General features: G+C 50.8%; 1 protein-coding gene across 2 annotated transcripts in view; it reads left to right on the top strand.

Moving 5' to 3' along the window:
- The first annotated feature begins 282 nt into the window (after window positions 1–282).
- The window catches only part of TBC1D24 (TBC1 domain family member 24), a 37,456-nt gene continuing 14,750 nt past the window's right edge, over window positions 283–22,988 (top strand). For both annotated transcript variants that reach the window (XM_029049190.2, XM_029049184.2), the window contains exon 1: window positions 283–358. The gene's annotated coding sequence lies outside the window, so the exon portion shown is untranslated. The remainder of the gene's footprint in view (window positions 359–22,988) is intronic.

The raw sequence follows: 22,988 nt of genomic DNA, 5'->3' as shown, positions 1-22,988 counted from the left end.
GCTCTCTGCTGGATCGGGGGGTCTCCCCGCAGCAGGTGGCTGGGCTCCCTGCGCATGCTCCCAAGCTCCCAGCCCCGGCCCCGAGAGGTCCCGGACGGCGCATGCGCGGGAGCCGGCGGCCGGGGGTCGGGCTCCGAGCAGAGCCTCGTTTGCGTGTGGGATAAGGCGAGGGGCGGGGCTGGGCGGGGAGGGGAGAGGAGAGGAGGGGAGGGGCGGGGCTGGGCGGCCCGGCGCGTGCGTGGCGCGCGGGAGGGGGGGGGGGCGGTGGCGCCAGTTAAGTAGTGCGCCTGCGCGGCCTGTCAGGCTGCTGACCAGCCTGCGCTGCAGCGTCCTGACCGTCCAGGCCGGGCCGGACCAGGTGAGGGGGGCAGGGGGGTCTGCAGGCCGCCCCCCTGGGGTGCTCTCACGCCCACCCCGTCGGGAGGCAGGGGGCTGCAGGTCCTGGGAGGAGGGGCTGACAGGCATTGGTGTAGGGGGCTAGCTCAGGACCTGGGGGGGTCACCTAAGGGAGGTCAGGGAGGGGCAGAGCCTGGGGGAGTTTGGGGGGTGATGATGGGAGACTTGGGGAGAGGGGGAAACTGAGTTTGCAGAGGAGGGACTTGGGGGTGGCAGGGGGGTGGAAGGGTTTGAGGAGCCTGGGGGCGGTGGGGGCTCTGGTGGTCTGAAGTGGGAGGGGAGGGGGGCTCTTAAGGGGGACAGGTGGGGTGCTGCTTGTGGGGCAGTGAGGACCTGGGAGAGGGTGATGTTCAGAGGGGTATTGTACCTTCCAAGCGCTTGGTCCAGGGCTCTGCACATAGTAAGTGCTCAATAAATACTACTGAATGAATATTGGGCCCTGGGGGGTGACTGGTGTGTGCGGGGGAGGAGTGGTGGTGAAGGTAGCCAGGGGTAAATTAGGGAACTAGAAGGATCTGTCAATCAGTCATTAACTGAACACTTACTGTGTGCAGAACCCTGTTCTAAGTGCTTGGGAAAGTACAGTAAAATAGATACATTCCCTGCTGGCAATTAGCTTATAATAATAATGATGGTATTTGTTGAGCACTTAGTAGGTGCAAAGCACAGTTCTAAGTGCTGAGGGGATACAAGGTGATGAGGTTGTCCCCCATGGGGCTCATAGTCTTAACCCCCATTTTAATAATAATAATAATGTTGGTATTATGCACTTACTATGTGCAGAGCACTGTTCTAAGCGCTGGGGTATACAGGGTAATCAGGTTGTCCCACATGAGGCTCACAGTCTTAACCCTCATTTTACAGATGAGGTCACTGAGGTGCAGAGAAGTGAAGTGATTTTCCCAAAGTAACACAGCTGACAAGTGGCAGAGTGGGGATTAGAACCCATGACCTCTAACTCCCCAGCCTGGGCTCTTTCCACTGAGCCATGCTGCTTATAGTATAAAGGGGATGGGGGGGGGGGGCGGAGCAGACAGATATGGTGCGATAGTGTTAGGGTGGGTGGACTGTGTGGTGAATGGCCTAGAGGCCAGGAAGGAGGGAGAGGGACAAGAGTACACTGGTCTCGCTGTCCTCTCTAGCCAGGGGTGGGGATGGCAGCTCCTGCTGTTAACTGTTGGATTGGTGGTCAAATGGTTCAGATGTTGTCAAAATACTATGAATTGTTAACGGTTAGAGCGGCTGTTGGGGAAACACACATGACAAGCAAGGGCTTGATGTTCAAATACCTGGATGTTTATAGCATGTGTTGGGTTTAATTGGCCAAATGGGAAAAGGTTCTAGCAATGTGAAATAACTGTTCAGGACTTAACAACCTATCTGAATCTGAGAGTGTTGTCTGTCCCGGGGATGACCACCTGCCGTGGCAGGCATACACACAGCTGTGAGCTCTAAGTTTGCTCAAAGCAAACAAGCAAGTGGCAGCTGTTAATCACCAAAACCTGACTAGCAGTCGCACACCCAGGGCTTCCATCTCGCTACTTCCTCGAGGCTCCACGGGCTTCTGACTCAGGAGACTGTGATTCAAGACAGGAGCATTTAGTGGCCAGGAAGTCCAGTAGCCCATCTTCAAAGTCCACACCTTAGTCAAGACTTAGCTATGGTTCCTGTGGTGTCCCATTGACTGAGCTCTTGTTTTACTGAAAAACTGTTTGGGGGTTGGGGAGAGATCTAAAATGGCACATATGGGAACAGAGAGCCCAATCCCCGTGAGCCCTATGGAGCAGGAGCTTTGCTGTGAATTGCTCCCTTTGGAGGTTGAGAGTGGGTTTGGCTCCCTGTCTCTCTCCTTCTCTCTTCCCCCCCCCCCCCACCCCCCCCATGCACACGCAAACACACACACCCATACACGCCCTGGTCCACAGACTGGGGCGGGGGGGTGAGTTTCTCCTCCAGTTCATGCCCCACCTGCATGCGCATTTCATGTCCACCTCATGTGCTCTTGTGCACTTTGAGCCTAGCTGCGGACTTTCCTCCACGAAACCTACAAGACCGGCCTGCAGTGTCTTCCTGAAAGACTCCGATCACTAACTGGAGAGTGTTCTGTGCTGGGTCAAGATAAGAGAGGCTCAAACCGAAGCTTGCTCTGCAACTCCCTGGGCCAGGACTCGCTTAGAGGCAACGTGGCTTAATGGAAAGAGCACAGGCTTGGGAGTCAGAAGTTGTCAGTTCTAATCCCAGCTCTGCCGCTAGTCTGCTGTGTGACCTTGGACAGGCCACTTAACTTCTCTGTGCCTCAGTGACCTCATCTGTAAAATGGGGATTAAGACTGAGCCCCATGTGGGACAACGTGATTACTGTGTATCTACCCCAGCGCTTAGAACATTGCTTGGCACATAGTAAGTGCTTAAATACTATAATCATTATATTTCCAGCAGCTAGTGCCTCCAGTCAGATATCTGGCTTGGCTCCATTTTGGGGCAATCAAAGGGTTAGGCCATTTCCCCTGCTCCTTTTCTGTGCTGTGTGCCCCCCCCCCCCCCCCGCCAATCATATTGACCAAGTACCTACTGTGGGCAGAGCTGTGTACTAAGGTTTTGGGAGAATACAATAGTTAGATGAGCTTCCCATGCTCAGGAAGCTTACTGACATTCCCTAGCTCAGTACCCCCCATTCTATATAGCATTCTACCAATTACATAGTTCAAGAGCTAGCTATTCAAGCCCTATTATTGAGTGATTCCTTCCTCTAGTAATTGTGGTATGGGCTCACTTTGCTTTAAAAGCAGCATTAACCAAAAAATCTACGTAAACTAAAATTCTGAATAGGTATGGTAATGTTCAGTAGACCTGATAGCGGATAAGACCACTTTTGCTAACTTCAGTTGAAAATTTTTCTCAAAGCTGGAAAAGCATAACCTCTTGAAACATTCTTGGGGAGATGGTGAGAGGAGTTTAAGAGGTGGAGAGACCATGGAACTGGGAGTCACTAAATATTCTAGTCCCAATTTTGCCCCTGGCCTGCTGTGACCTGGAGCAAGTCACTTATCCTCTCAAAGACTCTTTTCCTCTCTGTAAAATACCTACTTTCCCTCCCTCACACTCTGAGCCCAGTGTGGGTTGCGGATGTGTCCAATCTGATTATCTTCTATCTAACCTGTATCTTAGTACAATGCTTGGCACAGAGTATGTGCTACTTTAAAAACCACCATCATCACTTTCCTTTAGAGGAGCCTATGGGTCAAGGAGGCATGGGATAAGCAGAACAAGTGGTCTGGGGACGGATTCTGCAGCCCTCAGCAGCCCAGTTGACTGACAGGGGCTGTGGAGCCCTCACCTGGGGACTAGCTGCCCCTGAGGTCTCCAATCTCAAGAGAAAGACATTAATGAAAGGGGCGGAAGGAAACAATCAACAGGTGGAACAGTAAACTTCAGTTCATGAGGGGATGACCAGGTATGGGAGCAGGGTGAACTTAAACAGTGACTCATCCAGCTCCTCCATAGCCTTTCTTACTGAAACTTCCTTACTTGCCCCTTGGCAGATCCCAGCCAAGCCAGTCAATCATATGCTTACTGTGTGCAGAGCAGTGTAATAAACACTTAATAGAGGATAATATAACTGTCACATTCCCACAATGAGCTGGAATACAGTCTTATAGACTGTAAACTCATATGGGCAGGGGATGTCTGCTAATTCTGCTTCATTGTACTCTCCCAAGCCCTTTGTACAGTGCTTTGCTCAATAAGTATGATTGATTAGACCAGGCATGAGGTGCTTCAGATCTGACTCCATACTGGGACTGCATACGGTGGGATTGCCGAGACTTGAATTTCTCGGTGCTCTGGAAAGCCCTGGGCTGTGCATGTGCCTGTGTGGCTTAGCCTCTGTGCTCCTCTGTGCTCTTTCTAGCTTTGACTTGAACAGGTGCAAAGCTCTCAAACAGCTGCTCTGTGACTCTCAAGCATGAACTTCTCATTGAGGCCACTTTGGTCTGTTTAGCTCTCAACTAAGTGCTGGCCCAGGAAGTGACTTGCTCCAGTGTCCCCTCTGTGACTGTCTCAAACCAGAGGTTGGGGCAAGGGGGAAGACACCACCACCTGTTGTCTCAGCTTTGGGTCATCTCTCAAATTCCAGATTTTGCAGCTTGCGACTCTCTTCCTGCATCCCTTTGGAGTAGCTGTGCCCTCTTCTGCTATGGCTGGGAGGAGTGGGCTGTGACACCCCTATTTTTTAATCCTCCATGGGTTGCTAGGGTGATAGCATCATTGCAGGATTGGAGTTCTTTCCTCTGAAAAACAAAAAAATAGCCCCAGGCCAACTTGATGAGGGACATGGGGGAATAGGGAAGTTTGAAAACCTTCTTAAATCTAAACCTGAATCTAATTGACCCTGTGACTCAGAGAAAAGGGGTCAACTCTTCTGGGTTGCTTGACTGTGCAGAATTTCAATCAGTGGATTTTATTGAGCACCGTATGCAGAGCACTATATTGACTGCTTGGGGAAAGTGCAATAGATGTCTTAGATACACTCCTTGCCCTCCGGGAACTGAGTGTCTAGTAGGTGAGAGACTCTGCAATCTCCTCTCTAGAACGTCAAAGAGGGGAAGGAAGACTGAATAGGAGTAGCCTCAGGGCCTTGTCTGCCCTGAGCAGCACAAATCTTCTGAGCTTCCCTCTTCTGTCTCCATCTGTCCTCTTCTCACCTTCTCTTCTGCAGGGAACATCTGATCCAAAGAGGCTCCAGGTTGCCCTCTCCGAGGCTTGGCTCGTCTGTCGACATGTTTCCACCTGGGGGCCCTGGTTTGGTTCCCAGGGAACCAGTGTGGCCTAGTGGAAAGAACACTGACCCTGGAGCCAGGATGTGGGCTCTAAACTTGGCTCTTGCCACTTGCCTGTGGGTGACCTTGGGCAAATCACTTAACTTTTCTGCTCCTTAGTTTCCTCATCTGTAAAATGGAGTTTAACTCCTGCTCGATTATATTGAGCACTAATTGTGTGCGGAGTGCTTTTACTAAGTGCTTGGGAGTTCCAAATAAGAGTTGATAGATACATTCCCTGCCCACAGTGAGTTTAGTCTAGAGTGGGAGACAGACATAAATAATTATGGAAATGAGGATCCAGTCAGGGAAGGCCTCTTGGAGAGATGCCTTGAATAAGGGTTTAAAGGTAGGGAGAGTGTAAGATATGAAGAGGGAGGATGCCCCAGGCCAGAGGCAGGATGTGGGCGAGAGGACGGCAATGAGAAATGTAGGAGATCGAGGAACAGTGAGTAGGTTGGCATTAAAGAAACAAAGTGAGCAGACTGAGTTGGAATAAGAAATCGGGGAGGTAAGGTGATTGAGTGCTTTAAAGTTGACAGTAAGGTTCTCTCTACTTAGACTGCAGGACAGGGACCATGTCCAACCCAATTATCTTGTATCTATACCAGTGCATAACACATAGTAAGCACTTAACAAATACCATTATTATTATTATTCCATCACCTGGGCACAGTCCTTCTGAACCCCTCCCTGTCCATTCTTCTTACTGTTGCTAGTCTTTGGGGAGCCTAGGAGAGTAAGCCTGGGACTGTTCGGGAGACTCAGCTTCTAGTCCTGGATCTGTCACCAATTAGCTGGATGACGGGCAAGTTCCTGGAGCTTTCTGGACCTCAGTCTGCTGCTCTATAAAGCAGATAAAACCCCTGCTTTCCCTGCCTTCCTCTTTTTTATACCGGAAGCCCATGTGGAATAGAGACTGTGCTGACCTCATTATTCTGTGCCTACCCCACCCTTCAATGCAGTGGTTGGCATAGAGTAAGTGATCTAATAATAACAGTAATAGCATTTAAGTGCTTACTATTAAGAACTGTTCCAAAACCTGGGTTAGGTACAAGTTAAGCAGGTTGGACACAATCCCTGTCCCCATGAAGCTCACAATACAAGTGGAAGTGAGAACAAGAGCTTCATCCCCATTTTACAGATGAGGTGGTAATAATAATGGCATGTAATTGCTTACTATGTGCCTAGCACTGTTCTAAGCGCTGGGGGAGATACAAGGTTATCAGGTTGTCCCAGATGGGGCTGTAGGTCTTAATCCCCATTTTAAAGGTGAGGTAACCAAGGCCCCAAGTGAACCGACTTGCCCAAGGTCACACAGCTGGCAAGTGGCAGAACCAGGTTTAGAACCCATGACCTCCGACTCCCAGGCCCTGGCTATTTCCACTAGGCCAGGCTTCTTCTCAGTAAATAAATTAGTAGTCTCTCACTATTATTCTGCTCACCCATTGGCTCTGTGATGGGTCCCGGGGTAGTGCCGGCCCCCTCACAGCAGATGCTCTATCTGCCAGATGAGCTGCCCGGCACTACTCCTAAAGGGGGAGTGGGGAAATCTGTATTCTCTGTGGATCCCTCACTTCTTCCAAGTTCTCCTGGGATGGCAGCCTCCAAGTCTGCACCCCCCTCCCCCCACCCCCCAACCCCACAGACACTGGCAAGGGTGAGAAGAGTATGCACACACAGCAGGTTGAGCAACAGATCCGAGGCCTCGTGTTCAGACTGCCGGTCCCCCCCCATGGCAACCAAGATGTGGTGATCTGGGTAAAATTCCCAGGTTGGCTCCTCGGCTGGGGTTGGTCAGCGGCCAGATGCCAGCAGGAACATGGAGCCGGGAGACGAGGCCCACGGAGAGACTGATACCAGCTTGACATCCTCTTCTGGAAACTTCTGATGAAACCAAGCCACTTGGTACTTGAGTGCTTATTGTGTGCAGAACGTTGTACCGTGCACTTGGGAGAGTACACTATAAATATATAACAGATTCCCTGCTCACAATGAGTTTACAGTCCAGAGGAGGAGACAGACATTAATGGGTGAGAAGCAGCGTGGCTCAGTGGAAAGAGCCTGGGCTTCGGAGTCAGAGGTCATGAGTTCGACTCCTGGCTCTGCCACTTGTCAGCTGGGTGACTGGGCAAGTCACTTCACTTCTCTGGGCCTCAGTTCCCTCATCTGTAAAATGGGGATTAAAAGTGTGTGAGCCCCACGTGGGACAACCTGATTACCCTGAATCTCCCCCAGCACTTAAAACAGTCTCGGCACCTAGTAAGCGCTTAAATACCAACATCATTATTATTAAATAACCAGACTATAGATGTGGACGTGAGTGCTGTGGGGCAGTGTGAGATGGGTGAGCTCCTGGATTGCAGGAAACTTTTCTCCTCCATTGTGCTCACTCCAGGGTTTGCACTCAGTAGTAGCTGCTCTCTAGACTGCAAGCCCCTTGTAGGTAGGGAACATGTCTACCTATGTTAATGCATTTTCCCAAGTGCTTAATTCAGTGCTCTGCACACAGTAAGCACTCATCGAAACAGCATGGCCTAGTGGATAGAGCATAGGCCTGGGAATCAGAAGGACCTGGGTTCTTAGCCAGCTCTGCCCCTTATCTGTGTGACCTTGGGCAAGTCACTTAATCCCCATTTTCCAGATGAGGGAACTGAGTCAAAGAAAAATTAAGACTGGGAGCTCTGTGTGGGAAAGGGACTGTGTCCAACCCAATTATCTTCTGTCTTCCTCCGGAGCGTAGAACGGAGCTCGGCAGATGGTAGGGACTTAACAAATACCATTATTACTTTTATTATTGAATTCCACTGATTGGTAGACACCACTACTAGCCTGAGAGCTTGATGGTGACTTCTGAAGGCTCATTTGCTTTGCCTCAGAGGCAGAAGAGGGGAAGACATGTAGCTCCAAGGCTTCACTTCTCTCCCTCCCCCACTCTGAGTCAGTTAATGAATTAATAATTATAGTACTTTTTAAGCATTTACTATGTGCCAGGAACTGTTCTATGCTTTGGGGTAGATACAAGTTAATCAAGATGGACAGTTGGTGCCCCACCTTGGGCTCCCATTCTTAATCCCCATTTGGACAGTTGGTGCCCCACCTTGGGCTCACATTCTTAATCCCCATTTTTTTTTTTTTTTTTAACACAGATGAGGTGACTGGCACAGAGAAGTTGTGACTTGCAGTTGTTTTTATTAGGCACTTACTCTGTGCAGAGCACTGTATTAAGCTTTTGGGAGAGTACAGCAATAAACAAACATTCCCTGCCCAGGATGAGCTTACAGTCTGAAGATGGGCTCCACTAGATCTTCCTGCTAGGCCACAACCTGGAAGCCCAATGCTGCCCGCAGTGACCTCTTTGGGAGGCTGGATGGCCACCCCGCCCCCTTCCTCGGCTTCCCCCACGTGGAGTAGATTGAGAAGGTGATAAGTGGAGGTGAGGGCTCACAGCTGAGATCAGACTGGTATCTGCAGCCTCCAGTCGGATCGCGCTGAGTCAGAGGTGACTCGGCGCCAAGTTACGGAAAGCCTTAGACCACTAATTGGTGAACATGTTGCAACTTCCTCACGACCTTATTATGCCTTAATACCTCAGCACCGCAAAATGCTCATGTGGGGTTGGGGAAGAATGAATCGGAGACTCTGGGACAGTGACCTTCCTTCCCCGAAGTCAGGTGGGAGCCCTGGAGCCTGCAGACGACTGTGCCCTGCTCTCCGCCAGAAAGCCGTAGTATGTCCTGAACGCCAGGGGCTGGGCTGGATGCTGGCAGAATTGGATGGGACCACCATACCGGTTTCCTGCCCCCTCAAAGAGCCCCTGCTCTAATGGAGGAGAGCAGGGTGCAGCTGCTTGGAGAGTGTGATCTCCTGTCTAGCTGACCACCTGTAAGGGTCTGCCAGAAGTGGGAAGGGTCCTCCAGTCAGTCCACCCATTGCATTGACTGAACCCTCTAATAATAATTATATTAAGCACTTACTGTGTGCCAGGCAGTGTACTAAGGGCTGGGGTAGATGCAAGACTATCACTGTGGGCAGGGAATGTTTGTTATATTATACTCTCCCAAGTGCTCTGCACACATTAAGTGCTCAATAAATACCACTAAATGATTGCAAGGTAATTGAATTGGACACAGTCCCTGTCCCACATAGTGCTCACAGTCTTAATCCCCATTTTCCAGATGAGGTAACTGAGGCCCAGAGAAGTGAAGCAACTTGCCCAAGGTCACACAGCAGAAATGTGGCAGACCCGGGATTAGAACCCAGGTACTTCTGACTCCTAGGCCCGTGTTTTGTGTCTGTTGTTATACTGTACTCTCCCAAGTGCTTAGTACAATGCTCTGCACCCCATTAAGCGCTCAATAAATGTGATTGAACATTTCTTGGGGGCAGAGCTAGACCTTGTCCTTTCCCTCCTTGCGTTTACAGTCTAAATATGAAGAAGGAAAAGGAGATGAGTACCTCAGCTAGTGTTTAGGAAATGGGGTGTATCAGATCTGCACGGGAGTCTGACAATCGCAGTTAGCCAAGTGTTTGGGGGGCGATGGCAGTTGGTGGGGAAGGAGAGAAGCCAGAAGAGAGAAATCAATATGGGACATAGCCTCCTGGAGGAGATGTGAGCTCTGAATGGTGATGATGGGGAGAGTGGTGGTGGTGGTCTACTGGATAGGAAGTGGAGGAGGGTGTGAGTAATATGCAGTGGGAGAGGTGAGGATGAAGCATAACCAGAAAGTTGGCTTGAAGAGTGGAGACAGGGCCAACTAAGATTGGGGTCCAATTGACACCCTTAATCCCCACCAGACCAGTGCTCCCTCTTTGAGAAAGGGTGCCTCCTTGGCTCCAGTTCTTCCATTTGGGAGACCCTAGGATCTGGTTGGAAGTGTGCAATTCTCCCCCCAGCCCCCACCCAAAACTTGGCAGACCCAAGGTGTGGCTGGTTTTGGGGGTATTAGCACCTGTGCCCAGCACAGTGCCTCAGGTCCCTCTGGTTGTCTGCTGTTAATCCGGTGGCAACCAGTCCCCAGCGCCACCTCCCAGGTCGCAGATTCGTTCACCATACGGGCCACTGAATTTTCCATTAGACTGTGAACTCATTGTGGGCAGGGAATGTGACGGTTTATTGTATTACACTCGCCCAAGTGCTTAGTACAGTGCTCTGCACACAGTAAGCGCTCAAATACAATTGGATTGAATGAATCCTCCTGCCCTAAAGGCATGCCAGCCAGCATGCCCTCTCGGGGCCCTAGGACTGATTCCTGGTCGACAGTTCTGGCTGGCATCCTCCTCTACCGCATCCTCAAGTGGAGCTGAGGGATCGATTATGGGGTAACAATCTCCTCCTGGCTGTCCGAGTGCACCCTTCCAGCTGTCTGTGTGAAAATTTTCTGGCCAGGGCTGCTACCCCACATGATGCTCACCGCAGAGCTGCGGCAAGTGGACCGTTCGGCCAAGCCCTTCGTCTCCTCCTGTCCCTGTTATCTGTAGAGGCCCCGGTCTCTCACTTGCTCGGGCCTCTCTGTGGGGAGGGGTTCTCTAGTCCCTGGGAGCACCTAGCCGGGCTCTTCTTGTCCTGGTGAAGCTTGTGGCCAGTCCTCTCTGAGCCTCCTCGAGCTAGCCCCGGGCCTCCGGGAGAGGCGACGGGACTGGGGAGAAACCAGATCCATGAGGCTGCTTGGAGTCTCCTTTCAGTGGAATTATTGTTGTGGTGAAAAATAGTTTTCTCCAGCCTGGAAAAGCTTGGAGGAAACTTGGGAAGTGTCTCTCCTCAAAGGCCTCGGGACAAATTCCATTTGTACTCCGTGGTCTTCCAAAGAACTCTTGGAGTTCATTGGAGGCAGGGTGGACTAGGGGAAAAGCACAAGGTTAGGAATTAAACTCGGATCTGCTCTTAGTCTGGTGTGTGATCTTGGGCAAGCCACTTAAACTCTGGGTCAGTTTCCTCCTCTGTAAAAATGGTGATAAGATCAGGGCTCTCCCTCCCTCTTGGACTGAGATTCCTGTATGGGAGAGGGACTATTTGTTGGGGTTTTTTTGTTGTTGTTGTTGTTTAAAATTGCATCTACATGGTGATTGTCTCGGTAAGTGTTTAAATAACCATCATTATTAATCAAGTGTTTGCCAAGTGCTGTAGAGGCCCTTCGAAGAATACAGTAGTTTAAACACACCCTCTGCCCTTAAGCTTATTGTCTAGTGGGACAGACCAGCAGATAATAGGAGATGTGACGATGTAGGAGAGTATGTAAGAAGTATGAAATTCATCTGAGATGACAAAGCATTGATCAGAATTTCTGAGGCTTTGGCACGGGAAAGCAGATGTTGGCCCTGTTTGTGCCCCAGCAGCCTGGTCCCTGAGCTCCCTTCTTGCCCAGACAGCCCAGCATGCTTCAGCTCTTCCCTCTCCTGACCCTGGGCTTCTCTGTTCAGTCCTGGAGCCAGCACCAGGCTCTGCGCGCCCATGAATCTGGAGGGACTGCTTGAGGCCAAGGGAGCAACTCGTGGCACTGTGGGCAAAGGATGACAGTCACCTACCAGTCGTGTCCAAGCTGCCCCATCCCCCTGTCTTGTTAAGGCAGGACCTTGGCCAAGGCTGGGTGTGTTCTCACAGGCTGTTCTGAGGTGCCCTGGGCACCTCCGCCTCTGGTGCCCAAACCACTGAAACATGAGACCAGGGACGTCTCTGCCTCAGGTTCTCCTGGAGCCTCCTCACCGTCGTCTCTGCCACCCCTAGTGTCCTGGCAGAAACGCACATGTGGGTACCCATACACACACACGGAAAGTATGGCTTAAATGAGTCATTGGAATGGGCTGGGGAAGCAGGGAGGGGACAGGGGAGAATGCCAGGCTAGTGGCTTGGCAGAGCATGGGCTCACCCACCATTGCCGCCTGAATGGAGGCAGTGGAGTGTGTGGCGGGTAGCTGCTGAGGAGGAGCCGCAGGGACAGCCGGTGATGGTGTCAACAACGTCTGAACATTTGGCCAGTGGTATGTATTGGGGGCTAGCTGTGTGCAGATCACTGGACGAGGCTCTTGAGAGTATGGTAGAATAAGACACAATCCCTGCCCTCAAGGATCTTACAGTCTAGCAAGGGAGGTAGGAGCTAAAATAAACTATAAGTAGGAGAAGCAACAGAGAATAAGGTTGTGTACATAAGTTCTCCCACCATCACCACTGCACGTAAGTGAATAAATGATGCAGTAAGGAGGGAAACCTAGGTGAGGTTAGTTAGGGAAGGCTTCCTGGAGGCCACTTATTTTGCGGGGGGCGGTGCAGTGGGGAGACTTTGTTGTTGGGTGGAGCATGGCTCTGTTAGGAAGAGGGAGGGAGTTCCAGGCAAGAGGGAGGGTATGGGCAAGGGGGTCTTTGAGAGACAAGAGGGAGGGCTGATATTAAAGGAGCAAAGTGTGTGGCTGGATATAGTGAGAGGAGAACAAAGATGCTTTAGTGAGAAGAGCTGACTGCCTTCAAGCTGATGGAGAGGAGTTTCTACCCAGTGTGGAGATGGAAGGGCAACCATTGGAAGCTTTTAAAGGAGAGGGGAGATCTGTCCAGAATGATTGAGGAAAAAATGATCCAGGCAGCAGAGTGAAGTATAGATTGGAAGGGGGAGAGGCTGGCGGTAGGGAGGTCAGGAGGAGACTGATGCAGTATTGAGACCGGACTTTAGTGGTGCTTGGGCCAGTGTGGTGGTGATTTGGCTGAAGGGGCAAGTCATGACCTGGCTAACCCATATACTTGAGTGCTCTGCAAAGAGTAGGCACTCTAATATTACTGATGGGGGTGGGCAGTCATGCTGCTTTAGCAAGGGGTAGGGGGCCAAAGGGAAAGCAGTATGTGGTGGGTTGGGGGGTAGGCGGAGAGAGGGGGCTCAAGCCAGGCTCCACAGGTACTGGTCTTCATCCTGGAGTGACTGTGTTTTTGACCAGACTTGTGGCTCCATCTTGGGCTGCTTCAACCTGTCACTGGGCTCTCTTTGCTAAACTGGAAGTTCCTCCTCCTCCTTCCCCCGAGAGTGGCGTAAGGGTTTAGGCCTGGCTGTGAGGATAGAAGATGGGGGGGTTGCATGCACTGCTGACCTGGAGGCAGGTCCTTCCCCGACTAAGCCCTCCTTTCCTCTTCTCCCATTCCCTTCTGCGTCACCCTGACTTGCTCCCTTTATTCATTGTGCCCCCATCCCCAGCTCCAAAGCACTTAATGTCCATAGCTGTAGTTTATATTAATGTCTGTCTCCCTTTCTAGCTTATAAGCTCATTGTGGTCAGGGAATGTGTCTGTTTATTGTTGTACTCTCCCAAGCACTTAGTTCTGAAGCAGCATGGCCTAGTGGCAAGAGTGTGGGCTTGGGAATCAGAGGACATGAATTCTAATCCCAGCTCTGCCACTTGTCTGCTGGGTGACCTTGGGGGAGTCGCTTCACTTGTCTGGGCCTCACTTACCTCATCTGAAAAAAGGGGATTAACTACCACCACACCTGCCCATGTGGGACAACCTGATTACTTCCGTATCTACTCCAGCACTTAGGAACAGGACTTGGTACTTAGTAAGCACTTAAATGCCATCATTATTAGTTCAGTGCTCTGCACACAGTAAGATCTCAAATACTAATGAATGATCCTCAGAGTGCCTGAGGGGGGACCTGACTAGTGGATGACAGTTGTTCTCCCCCACCCCCCCGGGATTTGACAAGGAGTCAACTGCAGTCAGGAGGTTGCCAAACTCTCCCCTGGACTATGCAAGGAAGGTACATCAGGACATTGGCAAACTGGGCCACCTTGGCTAATCCGTTGCTGCAGCTCCTCTTGTCCGGTTGCCCAATTGGTCAAGGGGAGCTGCTGCAGATCCACACACAGGGAGGCAGAAGGTGGGCAGTAGCTTCAGGAGGCTCATTCCTGGGATGAGCCCAGTGCAGTATCAGTCCCTGTTGGCCAAGCCAGACCCACCATCACTGTCTTGCCCATCACTGAATGCATTCATTCATTCAATAGTATTTATTGAGTGCTTACTATATGCAGAGCACTGTACTAAGTACTTGGAATGTACAATTTGGCAACAGATGAGACCATCCCTGCCCAGTGACGGGCTCACAGTATAAACGGGGGAGACAGACAGCAAAGCAAAACAGAACAAAGCAAGACAATATCAAGATAAACAGAATCAAGGCGATATATACCTCATTAACAAAATAGAGTAATAAATAATATATACAAATGAGCACAGTGCTGAGGGGAAGGAGGAAGAGCAGAGGGTGGGGGAGGGGAGGGGGAGCAGAGAGAAAGTGAGGTTCAGTTTGGCAAGGCCTGAGAGAGAAGCTGAGCTCTCAGTAGGGCTCACTGTAGACAACTCCACTATCCTCCCTGCCTCACAAGTATTGTCCTCAACTCATCTCTCTCATTCAACCCACATATTCAAGGGAGCAGTGGCAGTGGTGCTGACTCCTGGCTTTGGCAACCCATACTGGAGCTGGGGGTCTAAAGGGGCACAGAGAAGGGCATACTGACTTGTTCTGCTGACACTTGTGGTGCTCACTTACTGTGTTCCCAGCACTTGGGTACAGTCCCACATGGAGTTCACAGCTTAAAGGGTCATAATAATGACGGTATTTGTAAAGCGCTTACTATGTGCCAAGAACTGTTCAGGGTAGGCTGTACATGTATCTAATCCTCATTTTACAGGGGAGGGAACTAAGACACAGAGAAGGTAAGAGACTTGCAAGGGGTCACACAGCAAGCAAATGGTGGACCTGGAATTTGGAACCCATGGGTCTGAGTCAAAACATCTTCCTCTGCCGTAGGCCATCGGATCCCTTAGATTCTAAGATCACTGTGGGCAGGGAGCGTATCTGTCGTATTGTACCCTCCCAAGCACTTGGTACAGTGTTTGGCACATAAGTACAGTGCTCTGTTCGATAAATACCACTGCTTGATTCCTATAACTCTCCCATTCAGACTACTTCGCCGGGCAGACCTCCTCCTGTTCAGGAGTCAGCTTTGGCGACAGTTGTAGACATGAGCGTCCACTGGGAGTGATATACTACCCCAGTCACTAGGAAAAGTCAAGTGACATGTCTCTTGCCCACAAGCAGCTTCCACCATCAGGGAAGATGCCCCTAAGGAGCCTAGAAATTGCCAGTTTGGCTTCAGGCCTGGGTCTGCAGAAGGTTGTCACAACTTCCTCTTGGTCCAGAGCCCAGAGATGTTTATAGCCCTGCATGCGACACCCTAGAATCAATCATAGTTATTTATTGAGCATTTATTGTGGTCAGAGCACTATACTAAGCCCTTGGGAGAGTAAAGTACAACAGAATTGGTAGGCAGCAACTTTAGAAGCTGTATGGCCTCGTGGCAAGAGCGCTGGCTTGGGAGTCAGAGGACGTGGGTTCTAATCTCAGCTCTGCACTTGTCTGTGTGACCTTGGGCAAGTCACTTCTTCTCTGTGCCTCAGTTACCTCATCTGTAAAATGGGGATTAAGATTGTGAGCCCCACGTGGAACAACCTGATTACCTTGTATCTACCCCACTGCTTAGAACAGTACTTGGCACAAAGTAAGCGCGTATCAAATACTATAATTATTATTATTAGTCACATTCCCTTCCCACACTGAGCTTTCTTTCTAGAAGGGGAGACAGATAGTAATATAAATACATAAGTGTTATGGGGTTGAGGGAGAAGTGAGTAAAGGGTGCGAGGGTGACGCAGAAGGGAGTGGACAAAGAGGAAAGACAGCTTAGTCGGGGAAGGGCTCTTGGAGATGTACTTTTAAATAGGCTTTGAAGGTGGCGAGAGTGATCCTCTAGATATGAAGAGGGAGGGCATTAGAGGATGTGGGCCAGAGGTCAATAGCAAGATAGAAGATCACAGTACAGTGAGTAGGCTGATATTAGAGCAAAGTGTGTGGGCTGGGTTGTAGTGGGGAATCTAGGGAAGTAAGGTAGGAGGGGGCAAGATGACTGAGTGTTCTAAAGCCGATGTCAAGGAGTTTCTGTTGTGGAGGTGGATGGCCAACCACTGGAGGTTCCTGAGGAGTGAAGAGACGTGGACTGAATGGTTTTGTAGAAAAATGATCCTTGTATGTATGTGCTCATGGTGGCTTAGGTCCCCTGCTAACGATGCCCAAGCACTGGGGGCCTCCTGCTGTGGACTCAGAATCTCTCAAGGGTCCAGAGATCCTTGGGGTCCTCCCTCTGGTGTACCTTTCAAGGAAGGCAGTTGTCCTCCCCGCCCCCCCATACACTGAGCCGCGATGGGCCTCAGTCAGTGGGCCTGACCATGGGTGGCTCAGACCTGGCAGCAAGAGGCCAGCAGAGGGTAGGATGGCCCATGGGAGGGCATCAGGGGAGCCTTGAGCTGGCAAGTGGCCACCAGTCAAGGAACAGTTTGGGGCAGAAGCTTCTGGTGGACAGGGAACCAACCATGAGCATTTGTGGTACTTTCCAGGTGTTTGGTTATACTGTTATAGTATAATCAAGCACCCAGAAAATACCACAGATTGTTATATATTGGGCTCTCCCAAGCACTTAGTACAGTGCTCTGCACACAGTATGCATTCAGTAAATACAGTTGACTGACTCGATGCAGTGGGCTTGGCACACTCATCGCACCGTGACCCTCTTGAAGTTCCTTCTTTCCCTTCAAAACAAAATGCTGCTAAGTGGGAGCTGGCCATGAGCCCCTCAGCTGGGTGGGGTGGAGGCTGGAAATGGGGCCAGGGAGGGCCCCTGTAGATGTCAGCTACATATCCGACAGACAGTTACTCTCCCACACCCTTTAAAGCCTTATTGAAGTCACTTCTCCAAGAGGCCTTCTCTGACTAGGCCCTCATTTCCTCTTCTCCCATTCCCTTCCACGTCACTCTGATTTGCTTCCTTTATTCACCTCTCCCTCAGCCCCACAGCTCTTATGTCCATATCCGTAATTAATTTATATTGATGTCTGTTTCCCTCTAGATCGGAAGCTCACTGGGGGTGGGCAGGGAATGTCTCTACCAATTGTTATATTGTACTCTTCCAAGCACTTTGTAAAGTGCTCTTGCACACAGTAAGTACTCAAATACAATTAATTGGCTGCGGGTAATGTGACCTGCAGAGCCGTCTGAGGCACATCTGTGCAAGCCTAGATCAGCCCCAGAGGTGAGTCCCCAGCTCTGGAGCTGTCGTGTCCCAGTGATGCTGTCACGGAGTGGGGGCTCGTATCAGAGAGGCTTCTACCAGAGAAGGAAGGATATTGTTGCTTGGGGCCATCCAATCAATCGTATTTGAGTGCTCACTGTGTGTGGAGCACTGCACTAAGCACTTGGGGGAGTATAGTATGAGACAGATTTCCTGCCCACAACGAGCTTAATGTCTTACACCCGCCTGGGAGAGCGAGGCATGGGGGAACTGGTCTCTTATCTGGCCTGTCCGTCTTCACCTTGTTATCGTCAGGCTGGCGACGATGACGGAATATCCGGCAGGAGGGACAGGTGACCTCGCTGCTATTTATGCTTTGGGATACGGGAAAACTTGTAGCAGCACAGGCACCTACCAGCCTGTCCGGAGCGGTCGAGCAGAGGGCCGGAGGCAGAGCCATGTCCCGCCTCGACAGACACCCCTCACCTGCGAACAACCGCTCCTTCCAGTTGCTGTTTATTGAGCTCCTCCTGTAGGTCCAAGTCATTCTGTATTTCCCCCTTACAGCATGGCTCAGTGGAAAGAGCATGGACTTTGGAGTCAGAGATCATGGGTTCAAATCCCGGCTTGGCAGTTGTCAGCTGTGTGACTTTGGGCAAGTCACTTAACTTCTCGGTGCCTCAGTTACCTCATCTGTAAAATGGGGATTAAGACTGTGAGCCCCACGTGGGACAACCTGATTCCCTTGTGTCTACCCCAGCGCTTAGAACAGTGCTCGGCACATAGTAAGCGCTTAACAAATACCAACATTATTATTCTACCCTTCTCCACTTCCCTGATCGTGTCCAACCCTATTTGCTTCTCTCTCCTCCCCAGCGCATATTAGTGGAAAGAGCCCGGGTTTGGGAGTCAGAATTCATGGGTTTGAATCCCGGCTCTGCCACTTGTCAGCTTTGTGACTGTGGGCACAAACTTCTTCTGTTTGAAACTTAACTTCTCTGTGCCTCAGTTACCTCATCTGTAAGATGAGGATTAACTGTGAGCCTCACGTAGGACAATCTGATGACCCTGTATCGCCCCCAGCAGCACTCTGCACCTAGTAAGTGCTTCACAAATACCAACATTATTTATTATTATTAAAATGTCTAGCACATAATGTTGGTATTTGTGAAGCGCTTACTAGGTGCAGAGCACTGTCCTAAGCGCTGGGGTAGATCCAGGGGCATCAGGTTGTCCCACGTGAGGCTCAGTCTTCATCCCCATTTTACAGATGAGGGAAGGAACTGAGGCACTGAAGTGACTTGTCCATAGTCACACAGCTGCCAAATAAGTGCTTAACGAATGCCATTATTATTATTCCCTGACCGTAGGAGACTTGGGAGCTGGGGTAGCGCAGCCGCCTGTCTGGGGGGGGTGGGGTCCACGTGGGGGTGTGTAGCTCAGTCCAGTTCAAGGTGGCCCCCAAAGTAGCCAAGGAGAGGAGAGATTGGTGGCTGTGCTGGGTTAAGCGAAGGCAGCATGGGCGGGCAGCGCCGCCTAGTGGACAGCAAGCGCGAGGCAGGGAGCAGGGAGACCCAGCCTCTGGTCCTCCCTCCGCCCCACTCTGTCCCAGTCGGACAAGTCGTGGCTCCCCTCTGGGCCCGTTTCCTCCTCTGTAAGATGGGGGTGAGAAGCCTGTCCCACCTCCCTCTTGACTGGGAGCCCTGGGTCTTTATCCTATCAGATTCTTCTGTAACCAGTCAGCAGCACGGCTCAGTGGAAAGAGCCTGGGCTTCGGAGGGTTCGACTCCCGGCCCTGCCGCTTGTCAGCTGTGTGACTGTGGGCAAGTCACTTCACTTCTCTGTGCCTCAGTGACCTCATCTGTAAAATGGGGATTTACTGTGAGCCTCACGTGGGACGACCTGATTACCCTGTATCTCCCCTAGCGCTTAGAACAGTGCTCTGCACATAGCGCTTAAATACCAACATGATTATTACTTGAGTGCTTACTATGTGCCAAGCACTGGGGTAGATAAAAGATTAATAATGTTGGTATTGGTTAAGCACTTACTATGTGCAGAGCACTGTTCTAAGCGCTGGGGGAGATACAGGGTAATCAGGTTGTCCCGTGGCTCAGTGGAAAGAGCCCGGGCTTGGGAGTCAGAGGTGATCGGTTCAAATCCCAGCTCTGCCACTTGTCAGCTGTGTGACTGTGGGCAAGTCACTTAACCTCTCTGGGCCTCAGTTCCCTCATCTGTAAAATGGGGATGAAGACTGTGAACCTCATGTGGGACAACCTGATGACCCTGTATCTACCCCAGTGCTTAGAACAGTGCTTTGCAAAAAGTAAGCCCTTAACAAATACCATTATTATTACATAAGGCTCACAGTTTTAATCCCTGTGTTACAGATGAGGTAACTGAGGCACAGAGAAGTAATAATAATAATGTTGGCATTTGTTAAGCTCTTACTATGTGCAGAGCACTGTTCTAAGCGCTCGGGTAGATACAGGGTAATCAGGTTGTCCCACGTGAGGCTCACAGTCTTAATCCCCACTTTACAGATGAGGTAACTGAAGCACAGAGAAGTGAAGTGACTTGTCCACAGTCACACAGCTGACAAGCGGCAGAGCTGGTATTCAAACCCATGATCTCTGACTCCCAAGCCCAGACTCTTTCCACTGAGCCACGCTGCTTCCCGTTAGGATGGGTACGGTCTCTATCCACATGGGGCTCACAGTCTAAATTGGAGGGAGTAAAACTTAATCCCCACTTTACAGATGAGGAAAGTGAAGCACGAGGATCTAAGTGACTTGCCCAAGGGCACAGAGCAGGTAAGTGGCATATTCAGGATGAGAATCTAGATCCTCTATACCCCAGCCCCATGTTCCTTCCACTAGGTAACACTGCTCAGTAGTGTTCCTTGAGCGCTTACTGTGTGCAGAGCATTGCACTAAGCGGCTTGGGAGAGTACGATACAATAGAGTTGGCAAACACAGTCCCTGACCTCAAAATGTTTACAGTATCCACCCAGCACTCAACACACAGAGTGGAGGAAATATCATCAGTGATCAGAACCAGGAAGCGTGGGGGCACAGGTAGTGGGGGAGGGAGTCTTTCCAACCAACCAGGGTCCTCTGCGGCAAGTCGGATCAGATGTAGTTCTCACCCGGGCCCGGACTGGAAGGGAGAGAGTTTGGGGATCTGACTGACACCCATTTTACAGATGGGGAATCTGAGTTTGGGTCACGATTGGCTGCCTTCTGCCTGGTCTTGAGGTGCTGGGCACTTACCGCCTTGGCTCCTCAGATCTGGCTCCAGTCCCTTCCATCCCCAGAGCAGGTAGCCCAGGTTATATACGGGTGGGGTGATTGGCCTTGAAGATGGCCTTTGTTGGGATGTGTGCACATAACAAGCAGGTGCTGATTCTTTGATTCCTTGTAACGTGATCAGAGGGGAGAAAATGGGGGTGGGGGGGCACCTAGGCCCCACATTTCCCTTCAGACTTGGCTCACACCACCCAACCAGCACCCCTCACTCCTTGCCCCACAACCTGACTGGGTCCTTGGGATTGCTGGGTTTTGGGGACAGTCGACCTCCTGAAAGAGCAGGGCTCACGGTCCCAGGTCCTTAATTATGCTAGCACACCTCTTCCCTACCTTCCAGAAACCTCAGACACTGTCCTCCCCACTGGCCCTGGCTGGTCTTGGGAGGATGGGAGGAGATTCGGGCAGGAAGGAATAGCTGTGCCCAGGTGGACGGCATAGGTTGTGGGGATGAAGCTGCTCTGCCTCTCCAGGGTGGCCAGGTCGGTTTGTGTCTCTGAGTTCCGCAACTGCCTGGTAGTTGCTGTGGCTGACGCACACCAAGTTTCTGGGGGATGACATGGGGAGAGGAAGGTGGAAGGTAAAGAGTTGTCACCCCCACTGGGTTCATGGACTCTATAGTGCCAGGGTCTTGGAATCCCCCTTGTTTGCAGTGACATAGTCCATGGTTCAGCCCCACTTCTGGGTTAGAAAGGATTAATGGGATGATGATAATAATAATCCTTCCCTGACTGAGCCACCCTTTCTTCTTCTCCCACTCCCTTCTGTGCCACCTGACACCCATGCTCCCCTTGTACTCTCCCTCCACCCACAGCAGTAAGTACATACAAGTTATTTATATTAATGTCTGTCTCTCCCCCTTCTAGTCTGTAACCTCGTGGGCAGGGAATGTCAGTTGTACTCTCCTAAGTGCTTAGTACAGTGCTCTGCACATTAAGTGCTCAATAAATTATAAAATAATAGAATTTAAGGACTTACTATGTGCCAGGCACGGTACTAATCTTCTCACCTAGTATACTGCCTCAATCTAGTATATCTCACTGCTGACCCCTTACTCAGGTCCTGCCTCTGGCCTGGAATGCCCTTTCTCTTCAAATCTGATGGACAATTACCAACCCTCTCCCCTTCAAAGCCTTCTTGAGGACACTTCTCAAAGAGGCCTTCCTTGACTAAGCCCATCTTTCCTCTTCTCCCACTCCTTTCTGGATCCCCCGACTTACTCCTTTTGTTCATCCCATCCCCTAGACTCACGCCACTTATGTACATATCTGTAATTTATTGATGTCTGTCTCCCCTACTCTAGAGACTATGCTTTCTATTGGCAGGAAATGTCTGTGGGGACCTTTGAGGATGGGAGGTGACTTAGAGTTAGGGGGTAGAAATCACTGAACTGCTTCCTGCTGCTCATCCCAAGGGGTGGAAGAGCTTGAATGTTCAGTGTCTTTTATCCTTTGACTCTGGCCTTTAGGGTTCTGGGATCCATGATAATAATGGTACTTGTTAAGTGCTTACTATGTGCCAAGCACTGGGGTTGATACAACTTCATCAGATTGGGCACAGTCCCTGTTCCATAGGGGTCTCATACTCAACTTCTCTGTGCCTGTTACCTCATCTGTAAAATGGAGATTAAATAAACTGTGGTATTTGTTAAGCGCATACTATGTGCAAAGCACTGTTCTAAGCGCTGGGGGATGCAACATGATCAAGTCCCACGTGGGGCTCACAGTTTTAATCCCCATTTGACAGATGAGGTAACTGAGGCACAGAGAAGTTAAGCGGCTTGCCCAAGGTCACACAGCTGACAAGTGGCGGAGCCGGAATTAGAACTCATAACCTCTGACTCCCAAGCCCACGCTCTTTCCACTGAGCCACGCTGCTTCTCATGTGGGACGATCTGACTACCTTGTATCTACCCCAGCACTTAAAGTGCTTGGCACATAGTGAACGTTTAAATACCATTGTTATTAATCCCTATTTTACAATTGAGGTAACTGAGTCAGGTCACACAGCAGACATGTAGCGGAGCCAGGATTAGAACCCAGGTCCTTCTGATTCCCAGGCCTGTGCTCTATCCACGAGGCTACGCTGCTTCTCTAATGTGTCCATGTGTTGGGGCAGAGGCTTGTCTGGGACTGAGGTGTCTGAGCCCTGATACTCTGGGAGGAGGCAGGCTAGAGCCTCGGGAATGCTGGCAGAAATGGAAAGTCTGGGCCTGGCTCCAGAACTAGAGTGCCGGCTGGGTGGACCATGACCTGTTGGAGCCTTGGCAACAGACGGGAGAAACGAGTTCAGGTCAAGACCAAGCTGGGGGCCATCAGACAAGGGGTTGCAGGGGCAGCTGACGGATGGAGGGAAGTCAAGAGCACCAGCCTC

This window comes from Ornithorhynchus anatinus, chromosome 2 (genome assembly GCF_004115215.2).
Source record: "Ornithorhynchus anatinus isolate Pmale09 chromosome 2, mOrnAna1.pri.v4, whole genome shotgun sequence".
Lineage (NCBI taxonomy): Eukaryota > Metazoa > Chordata > Mammalia > Monotremata > Ornithorhynchidae > Ornithorhynchus > Ornithorhynchus anatinus.
This window is presented reverse-complemented; position numbering and strand designations above follow the sequence as displayed.